We start from the raw sequence: 10810 nt of genomic DNA, 5'->3' as shown, positions 1-10810 counted from the left end.
GTGGGATTTTCCATGCGTATACCTTAGTGGTGTGAGAGAATTTAAACGACACCTTACCAAGTTCAGTCATGCTACGACTTTGTTTCAAGTTCTTCAATTGTCGATGTGCTCCTTCGTTCACATGGTCATACTAGAGCAAATCAAGAACGTAGACATCTAACAGAATCCCTCAGACGGTTCATTCCCTCTGGATCACGGCAGGAGAGTCCACACCTCAAGCACACCACAAGTCTCCCCAGAAAAAAATAACAAACTTCCACTGGGAACCGCAATCAAACTGTTTGCTGTGTTATACGAACCAAGTCTGCATAATACGAATAATTTGACCGAGGTATACTTTCAATCCGTACGAAGTATACTTTACGGATACAGGCGGGATTGGGACGAGGATGAAGCTGAACGGACGGGCAACATCACCGGGTCACTCTGTGGACCATCTACCCGTATCACCGCTAAAACGCACGGTCAGTGTTATTAGTCGTAGTCACATCGAACCCGTCAAGAAGTCTGCACGAATTGAAGAAGACTGCAAACTGACCAAACTGGGTAAGATATTATGTGTGGCCAGTAGACAAACCAGTAAATTCAGCCAACACTTGTTACCAATGACATGTACAGCTTAAAGGGCAGTGGACACTATTGGTAGTTACTCCAAATTATTGTTTAGCATAACACCTTACTTGGTAACGAGTAATGGGGAGAGGTTGATAGTAAAAAACATTGTGAGAAACGGCTCCCTCTGAAGTGACGTAGTTTTCGAGAAAGAAGTAATTTTTTACGAATTTGATTTCGAGACCTCAGAATTAGATTTTGAGGTCTCGAAATCAAGCATCTGAAAGCACACAGCTTCGTGTGACACGGGTGTTTTTTCTTTTAAAGTTACCTCGTCACGTCGACGACCAATTGAGCTCAAATGTTCACAGGTTTGTTATTTTATGCATATGTTAGGTACAGCAAGTGAGAAGACTGGTCTTTGACAATAACCAATAGTGTTCAGTGTCTTAACATACATTATTCTGTGTTCAAAAAAGCAACATGTTTTAACCACGACAGTCTCAATGAAGCATAATGTGATATTTAGAGGGGAATGGTTGCATTGATGTTACTGGACATAATGTGTGTTTGATTGTCATAGTGCTTGATTCAAATGAACACTTCGGGTGCGGTTTGTCCTGATGACATTTTTCCTATTTATAAAGATTAACACTATTTCTCTTCCATATGTTTACAACATGCTAGAGGTTTCTGGTTTACTCGTGAAATGATTCATTGTAATGAATACCAATTTAACCTTATCCAATTACCCAGTTAATCTAAATCAACCGATATTTGACTTACTATTGGCCGGCTTTATAGTCAAGTTGAAGCTTAAATTAAATTGCAAACAGGTATTTGGAAAGATGAATTCAATTATTGTTTCTCCATGGATTTGGTTATAATTTTTCCTAACACAAAACACAATGTCCATAGATTTACATTAAAATTATACCATTTGAAGTAGAAGGCTTCCCTTATTACTGTCCTTGCTAAGACGAAAATTATTTTCGTGACTTGCTTTACTAAATGTCACAAAAACTACTGCACTTCAGTAACTACTATTTTAAGGGAAGCTTTTTACTATTATCTTCAAACCGTGTTAGTTTAAAGTTAAACTGTTGACACGGGGCTTTGTGCTACAAACAGTACCCAGACCATTTGAGGCACTGGACACTATCGGTAATTACTCAAAATAATTGTTAGCATAAAAACTTACCTGGTAGCAAGCAATTGAGGTTGATAGTATAAAACATTGTGGGAAACGGCACTCTCAGAAGTAACGTAGTTTTTGAGAAATAAGTAATTTCGCACTAAAACATTTGAATTGATTTCGAGACCTCACGCATGTTTATTTCGGAACTTCGACGACCAATTGAGTTAAAATATTCACAGTTTGTTATTTTGAGATACACCAAGTGAGAAGACTGGTCTTTGACAATTACCATTTATGTCCAGTGCCTTTAAAGCCACAGTCGTCATTTAAAAAAGACACTGAGGGGAAATACAGGAAATGTTCGACACATTTCAAATGGCCGACAGCGCTTTTTGTTGTGGCTTAAAGGAACACGTTGCCTTGGATCGGACGAGTTGGTCACTCTATACAACGCGTCTGAAACCATTTGTTATGAAATGCATAATATGGTTAGAAAGATGTTTTCAAAGTAGAATATAATGATCCGCAAAAGTATCACTCAAAATTGCACGGTTTTCCATTTACGTCGACGAGGTAAAAAGAAGGCACGCAATTTCGAGGCATGTTTGTGTAAATCATTGTATTATACGTTTACAACATCTTTCTAACCATATGCATTTTATAACAAACGGTTACAAAACGCTTTTCAAAGACCAACTCGACCGATCCAAGGCAACGTGTTCCTTTAGTAATACAAATAAAGCCTTGCAATAGCGAACATTATCCACCCTTCTGGGTGTTCAACTTCAAGGCGCAGTTGGAGCTTACAAAACTGTCGAAACATACTCCGCATGAGTACTTAAAGACACCCTTGTCTATAGAGCGCAATATGTCACTTTCTAAGGACATTTCATTGAACAGTCTTCAACCATTTCAGAAAGTCTGATTTTGGATCTAAAAATTAAAATTATTTGCAGACAAAAACTGGGGGGGGGGGTGTTTTTCACCAAAGTTATGTAGATTTTAGTACAAAATTAAGTTGATTTTTGATATGTACCTACTTTACACACTCCAAACACTCATCGTCAACGATAAATGATGCTGTATTTTGATACCTGTTAACTTTTAGTTAGAAGCCTCTCATTTCTTTATCAAGTGTTTAACACTTATCGCCTTTTTATGTACAGGCTTTTGTCTTTGAAGCATCCCGGTTGTCTATTTAAATATGACTAAGGGAGAGGGTTAGGGTAAAGAATCGGGGGGGGGGGGTGGATGGGATCCGCAGTAAACCAAATTGTTCTATAATTGACTTACTCATGGTTTATCAAAACACTGCAATACAGCGGCTAAACGCCGAAATGGACAGTTTACAAAAATAGTCATTACAAATATTATTACATATAAAAAAAATATAAAATGTATAAACACTCAGGCAACAAAATATGTGATAGAAAACCGTTAAAAAAAACGACAAAAACATTTTGATAAGACTACAAATCAACCATCGCTCATGATCCGAAGAGCCTCGTCACACTTATAACGGTATTGGAGTGGGGGAAAATAGCATTATTTAGGAAATCCAATTTTGCTATAGACAGTGCAAGTCTCGCGCAGATTTGAACTTCCGGGACCATTGTGGTCCCAACCTTGGAGTTTTACGTTGGGGAGATTTTGTTTCGTCCATTACTTTAGTTTAATATAGTTTATGACCATAAAAATGGCATATAATGTTGTTAAAAATGTAATACTAATTAACAACATATATACAAATAAGAATAAAGTCAACATAATAACGAAGAAAAACCGATATTTAAACTTGACCTCAGGTCAGGTTACTTGTACAAAATTAAGAATTTGTGCCCATATCCGATACCGAAACTTACGCAGACGCTTGTTTTGTCCGCGCGGGGTGGAAAGCCTTTTGATTGGTCGCTTAGGCGTCGGCTTCCTCTTTAAAATGCGTCACGCGTTTATCTAACGCCCTTGCGACCATCGTGCGTCCGCGTATAAACCAGCTTTCAGTAGTTTCACATTCGGGCGTAGATTTACAAAAGGGGTTTCAAAACATTTAAGATCAAACAAACATCCTTGTCCCAGAGTTTTACTTTTGTCTATACATAGACTTTAACCGACAATTGAGTATTAGTTTAAAAAGCTAAAACTAATTTAAACAAGCTCTAATTGGTATTTTTGTTGTTCAGATTTGACATTAAGAAAAAATTAAAGCAAAGATTTGATTCATAAAAAAATTAAGTTCTTTAGTTGTCGTGTTTTCTCGCTCCGGTGCGCGCGAGACTTGCACAGTCAATTGACATTACAGCAATAAAATAGCAGTTATAGCAATTTGTATAATAAGTTATTTCCAATGAACTACCAATAACGTACCATCTGCAGGACAATGATTGCGAAGTGTCTCTGTAAAGCATTAAGATTGTCTGGTATTTAAACTGATCTTGGCGGCATATCTATAACATGGATACAATACTCAGTCTTTAGTTACACACGACTTTTTATGCTATTCCAATTTTATGAAATGCCTTATTGATATATTTCTTCGTTCAACAAGTTCTAGGTTATGGGTATATTCGCTTTATGGTGGACAATCCCGTTACATTTAATGTTCCCGATAGCTGATTGATTAGTTCACGAGATAAAAACCCACTAAGTTGAACGATGATTTCTTGAAACTTTGCGACTCTTTTAAGAGTCGCAAAGTGCTCTACCAAGTAACCTCACCAATGTGAACAGACATCACACATTGCGTGCTTCCGACGCGCGCGAGAATTGAATATGCATGCTGCAATCCACAGATTGCTTGTTGTGACCCATTTGCGCATTGGTCATATATTCATAAAATAGAGTTGCAAGTAAAAAATGCCACTTTGCCACCTGCCAGGTTCTTCCCTTGATAGAGACATTCTTTGCTAATTAAAATTCCTTTTACGTCCTTCGGTTTTCCAATCAGATTTGTTTGTTAAACCTGCAACTGAAACGTTGTGTAGATCGTACATTTAGCACAGACTGTATGCCTCTTGAACAAGTTCGTCATCATTATTTTTCAAAATTTCACTCAAGACATTTTCAAGACATCATTTAGGAGTTTATTTCTTTGTTTCTTTGTTTATGGCTTTGCTCTTACTGCCACAAGCTTACTTTTATTCTTAATATTTTTCTTCTTTTTTCTCCGTGCATTTATCATGTGTCTAATAGCATATAATATTTAAAAACACTAATGATAATTGCTTGAACATAATTGTTTGCATCGAAACTTACTCGGGAACAAGCCATGGAAAGCTGTTGATATTATGAGTTAATATTACAGTGTGAGAAACGGCTCCCTCTGAAGGAGAAGTAGTAATTTCCCACTAAAATATTTGAACTGAATTCGAGACCTCAGTTGAGGTCGTCGAATTTAAGCATTTGAAAGCACGCAACTTGTGCGACAAGGGTGTTTTTTCTTCCATTATTCTCTCGCAACTTCGGTGACCAATTTAGTTTTAAAAAAATTAACAGGTCTGTTATCTTAATAATGTTGTGATACACGATATGAGAAGACTGTTCTTTGAAAATTTCTGAATGTGTCCAGTGTGATTGGCACAACACTGAAAACATCACTTAGTCAATTGTCTAAAAAAAATTAGTCATTTACATGGTTTAATTTGACTAATCATTAATTGGTCACTCAATCAAAAGATTAGTCAATACACACTGAAATGACAAATTATAGTTTGTCTTTGAAAATGGTTTAAAATGACTAATTGATCTGGAGATTGGTAATACACGAAATTTAATTAGTCATCCAAGAAAATTAATTAGTCATGCAGCACAACTATTTAGTCTTTCAATTAGTCTGACAATACCAATAATTAGTCTTTTACACACTTCTGTTATAATTAGTCACTGTAAATTTATTGCAAATCCAACACAACTCCAACTGAAGCAACTTTGTTAACCATCAGTTCCTTTGAGAACAATCTGCTGAATAACTACTGAATCTCAAAAATTGTTTAACATTATTAAACAAACTTCAATAGATTTTTTTTTCCCAACTTGCAAAGTCAAAAAGTTGTTTTAACAACCCATTAGTCCCACCTACAGTACACACCGTGGTGACAGGACTTTAATAAAGCGGTATTTAAAGTCAAATTCAGTGATGTACCATTGTTTCAATCGACAGTGAAACAATTATGAAAGTAAACAAGTTATCACAAGTCTCTAATTTTACGTGAAAACCTGTAATTTTGTATGCCCTTTCAGTGCAAAATTTTGAACACAACTTCATTCGCTGCCAACAATAACTTTAAGAGGTATATTCCATAGAGGAATTTCATTGTTAAAAAGTGTAATTTAATACAGTTTAGACACAATATTATGGAAACTTAGTATACAGAACCATATATTGGAATTACATTCACATTGCACACGTTTTGGGGGTGCTAACAGATTTTGCACTGAAAGCGTATCAAATAAAGTTAAAACTTACACAGTTTAATAATGTAAGATTGGCCATGATGATTTTGTCTTTCTTTCACAAGTGGACTTTGACTACTGAAAAATAATTGTACTGTTTTATTTATGGTTAAAGATTTGCACAAAACTTACATGGTATAAAGATGGTCATGGTAGAAAACTTCCCTTGAAACAGTTTTGCTTGAAATTGCATAGTTTTTAGGAAATGAGTAAAACAATAGTATTTATAGTAGGGTCATATCTTTGGATTCCGTGACCATTTTTTTGCTACCTTTTTTTCTCGATTGATTTGACTTCAGGAACCATCTAAAAGAAAAATAAGCCCCTATGAACCTCTGAAATGTGATAGGAACTTTTTTTTTATTGCGCAATATGCAAAATGGCCGCCGACGCCATCATGAAAAACATAACTTGTAATAGCTCTGGCACCGTATGAGCTAGACAGACAAAATATATGTCCTTTTCAACTATATCTGGCATGCCAAATACACTGGAATGGCAATTGTAAGGTTTGGGGACCATCTTGACCTCTAAATCCAAGATGGCCGACATCTCCAACTTGATATACTAGCTATATGGAACCAGATAGGGAAAAAGAGGTGTATATTCCCACTATTTCTGCCATTACAAAATCCACTGGAATGGTAATTTTAGAGTTAGGGATCATCGTTGTCACAAAATCCAAGATGGCCGCCTCCGCCATCTTGAAAATTATGAAATGTGACAGCTCTGGCACCAGATAAACTAACAGAGAACAATCAGGGTTTCATTTTTAACATAAATCAATTATGGTTTTTGTTTTGTTTATAGGGATAATATTTAATAAGATTATTATCTAAAAATATCATTGGCCATCCTGAGTGATGAAAACCTATTCATGCCTCTATTATATTATTTGATAGTTAGAGTCTATGTCTGTCTAGGTCATCTGGTGCCAGAGCTAATATGGAAGTTATGTTTCAAGATGGCGAAGGAGGCCATCTTGGGTTTAGAGGTCAAGATGGTCCCCAAACTTTACAATTTCCATTCCAGTGTATTAAGCATGTCAGAGATAGTGGAAAAGGACATCTCATTTGTCCGTCTAGGTCATCTGGAGCCAGAGCTATTACAATTTATGTTTTTCAAGATGGCGTCGGCGGCCATTTTGAATATTGCGCAATAAAAAAAGTTCCTATCATATTTCAGAGGTTCATAGGAGCTTATTTTCTTTTTAAATGGTTCCTGAAGTCAAATCCATCGAGAAAAAAAGGTAGCAAATAAATGGTCACGGAATCCAAAGATATGACCCTGCAGGATAAATTATGATGTTTGAAAAAAAGTTCTTATTGAGCTTAAACTTTCACATGTTTGCTATTTTATGTGCATGTTGGGTCGTATCAAGTTTGTTTTTACATTTTCTTGGAAAGTGACCTTTTCTAAGTTAAACGTGCCAGTAGGCTTAAAACTGACTTATGAATACCAGTCTGGTCGTCAATCTTAAGAACACCATATTGATAAAAAGCAATTGTCTTCACTAGTTCTGGGATGTACTGCAGGTGAAATACAAAAAACGAGGAAATGTAGCACGCGACTGCTGTTGTTACATCATCAACAACAGAAACTACCTCGCCTTCTGCAACTCCTTTAAACTCTGTAGACACATGTGCCGATTGTTCATCCATTTCGATGTACACAGGATGTGTGGTGTCTTCATCCTTCAATAAATAAAAGTAAAAAGTAAAATTACTCAATATTGCTGTAAGCAACCAGATGTCTTATTCATACTTCAAGTAGTAAATGGCCAAAACTTTATTTATGCTACAATACAGCACATCAGTGCTTTGGGAAGCAATTTTGCAACATTTTTGTCTACAATTTGAGACCACTGCATGACATCACATAACACTATTAGTTATTATACAAGCATGAGAGGAATACAGAAAAACACGACAGTCCTTCTGCGTCCCATGTCAACATGGGATGCAGATTTTTTTGGGGTGCATATTCCACGAGTTCGTGGGTGATCACCCCCCCCCCTTTTTAAAGGAATAAACCATAAATAGGCAAGTTTTCCACAAAATTGTGCAAATTTGGATCAGAATAAATGCTCTAATCAAAAGTCCTTAAAATAAGTAAAACAATAACTATGATCTTTGACACAATACCTTGACCTTTGACCAAGATTAAAAAAAAAAAATATTCCAGAAATTTCATGAAAAAAACTCTGCTTGATAGAGCAGATTACCACGTACAAAAACCATTACAATTTATTTGGGGTCATAAAATGAAGGTTCTGTGGTGGTTTTGCCAGAAAGGAGGTGGGTGCATGCAAGTAGTATTCAGTTGACATACATTACCGCTTACACTAGAATAAAAAAAAACACTCGATCCGTGTTTTGTGTACCAAACATTATGGACACGCGTCTAGGAATCAGACATCTGGTTCCCAGACGCGTGTCCATATGTTTTTGTACGCAAAGCACGGATCAAGTGTTTTTTAATTTTAGGACAAACGTGTGTAGATAATTCTCCACGTTTGTCCTGGGAAAAAAATAATATGCGCACGCTCGTCACGTGTCGTGACTTCGCGATGCGTTCGGCAGAGTTCGGGGACAATCAGTATTTGTAGTGTAGAGGTAAAACAGAGCATTTGGGGACTGAATAACGGTAGGAATTTATAACTTTTGACATTTTTTGAGATTGCGGAGTGGGTTCTCTGGTCGCCCCCTTGGACATTGAGATATCAAAGGACACATAGAGCCTAATTTTTGCGAGATTAAAATAAAAATAAAGAGAGATTTTTGATTCCAAAATTCATTGAACAATGATTGAACCATCATTAATGCGTGAGAGATATAAACCTATGAGGTTACGGGAGACGATAGCCGGACGAAACCGAAATAGTTCTAGGAGTAGTAGCTACTCTAGTAACACACTTCTAGTAGTGGCTAAATCTCCCTTGTGCAACTTACATAGTATTAATGATTGGGTACGAAACGTCCTGCTTCGGGTAATCATGCAGAAATTTAATTTTGCCATCAATAAATATAAAATGTGAAAAACTGTTGACTGTGTCTGTGTAGGTAGGCAGTGAACTTACTTTGACGAGTCCATGGTGAAAGTTGTATGGGATGTATGTAGGCCTGTGTACATGCACGTCAACCTGAAATACAAAACAAAGGTTTCTTAATTAAAATCCTTAAAGTGTTTGGGTACTTTTTGTTCGACCCAAAACGCAATGTCCACAGATTTACATTTAAAGTAAAAATTAAACTTACACAGTTTTAAGATAATGGTGGTAGAAAGCTTCCCTTAAAATACTTGCTGTGGTGCTGTAGTTTTTGAGAAATGAGGAAAACAATGTCACAAAAATAACTTCGCCTCAGGATACAAACATTATTTTACTATAAAATTGTTAGCATGTACAACGTATGTACCAGTACATAGCAGTACTGGTATTTACTATTTAATACGAGACTCTCCTGAAAACATAGCTTTGCCCTTTGTGATTTTCACCTTTTTTCCAAAAACTTGGCGACTATAAATCATGCTAATAAAATTGTTCTTTGGTTTAGTTTGTTTGTGACTCACAGCTAATTTCTGAATTGCTCATAACTTGCCGTCACTGCACTGGTGACTGGCTCAACAGAAACCGGTTGCTCGTGTATGGTGGTGTATTTACTTAAAAGTAGTGTAGCAATAGCAGTTTTATACTACATACAGCAGTACAACATACATGTACTCCGCAGTACGTTAGTTCATGAAACTTTTTTGAGTTGAGATTGAAATTTGAAAAGGGAAACTAAAAATGTTGCTTATGTAAGTTAACGTTTGTTCATTCTCAGCCAGGCATGTCCTCTATGCGTTACTTATTAACATGTTATTATATTTGTGAATAATTACAACAGAATACAATAAATTAATTACCTTATTTCACATTCCACCACCCACCAACAGCACACGTTGACACGGACTATAACCTGACGTTCTTGTTCTGCTCTGCACTGTGTGGCAGCAGACGATCGAGAGGGAAAGTTACGAATCGCGCGGGCGATATTATTTTGCGCGACAGTGAAAATGACACGCTATTTTTCGATAATGGTTTTTGAACAGTGTAATAAACTGTGCTGAATTGCAATGCTGCGCGACCATCGCGCACTAAACAATATCGGCGCGAAACCGGCCTGACCGGGGGGTGCGATTTGTGTTCTGGCTGTTCTATTAATTGTACTCACCGTGCTGATTAATGACAGCACTGTTTACAGACTACCTCCCAAGGTTACAAGCGGCGCCCATGTTTTCCAAAAGTTGAAAGAGGAGTTTATTCTTGTATTAAATTTATTAATTAAGAAATGCCCTTTGATGAAGAATACACAATTGTATTTAATTCACAACCTCTTGATAGGGAGGAAGGGTCGGTGGCACTCGACCGAACGTTGTACGAGTAAGTTCTGTACAGGCTTTTGTATCGAGTGCCCGCCTTCGGAGCCAATTCAATTAGTATTTTTCTCACACATTAGTCGACAAATTTGTCATTGCTATGTCAGACTGGTCATTTCATATTTTGGAGAGAAACAAATTAGTCAATCAGTACTCTGTATCAACTTATCTACGGACAAAATTAGAAATAACAAATTCGTATTAGTCTTTAAAAAATATTGATTAGTAATTTCATTAGCTCAATTAGTAAAA

General features: G+C 36.5%; 1 long non-coding RNA gene across 1 annotated transcript; it reads right to left on the bottom strand.

Moving 5' to 3' along the window:
• Positions 1–7470: 7470 nt before the first annotated feature.
• LOC117299520 lies at positions 7471–9801 on the bottom strand. Its single transcript, XR_004520083.1, has 3 exons — positions 9710–9801; positions 9219–9281; positions 7471–7833 (listed from the first exon to the last, which is right to left on the bottom strand). It is a non-coding gene; the product is annotated as an uncharacterized LOC117299520 (long non-coding RNA).
• Positions 9802–10810: the final 1009 nt, after the last annotated feature.

This window comes from Asterias rubens, chromosome 14, assembly GCF_902459465.1.
Source record: "Asterias rubens chromosome 14, eAstRub1.3, whole genome shotgun sequence".
Classification (NCBI taxonomy): Eukaryota; Metazoa; Echinodermata; class Asteroidea; order Forcipulatida; family Asteriidae; genus Asterias; species Asterias rubens.
The sequence above is the reverse complement of the archived record's forward strand: the minus strand, read 5'-3'. Positions and strand labels throughout refer to the sequence as shown.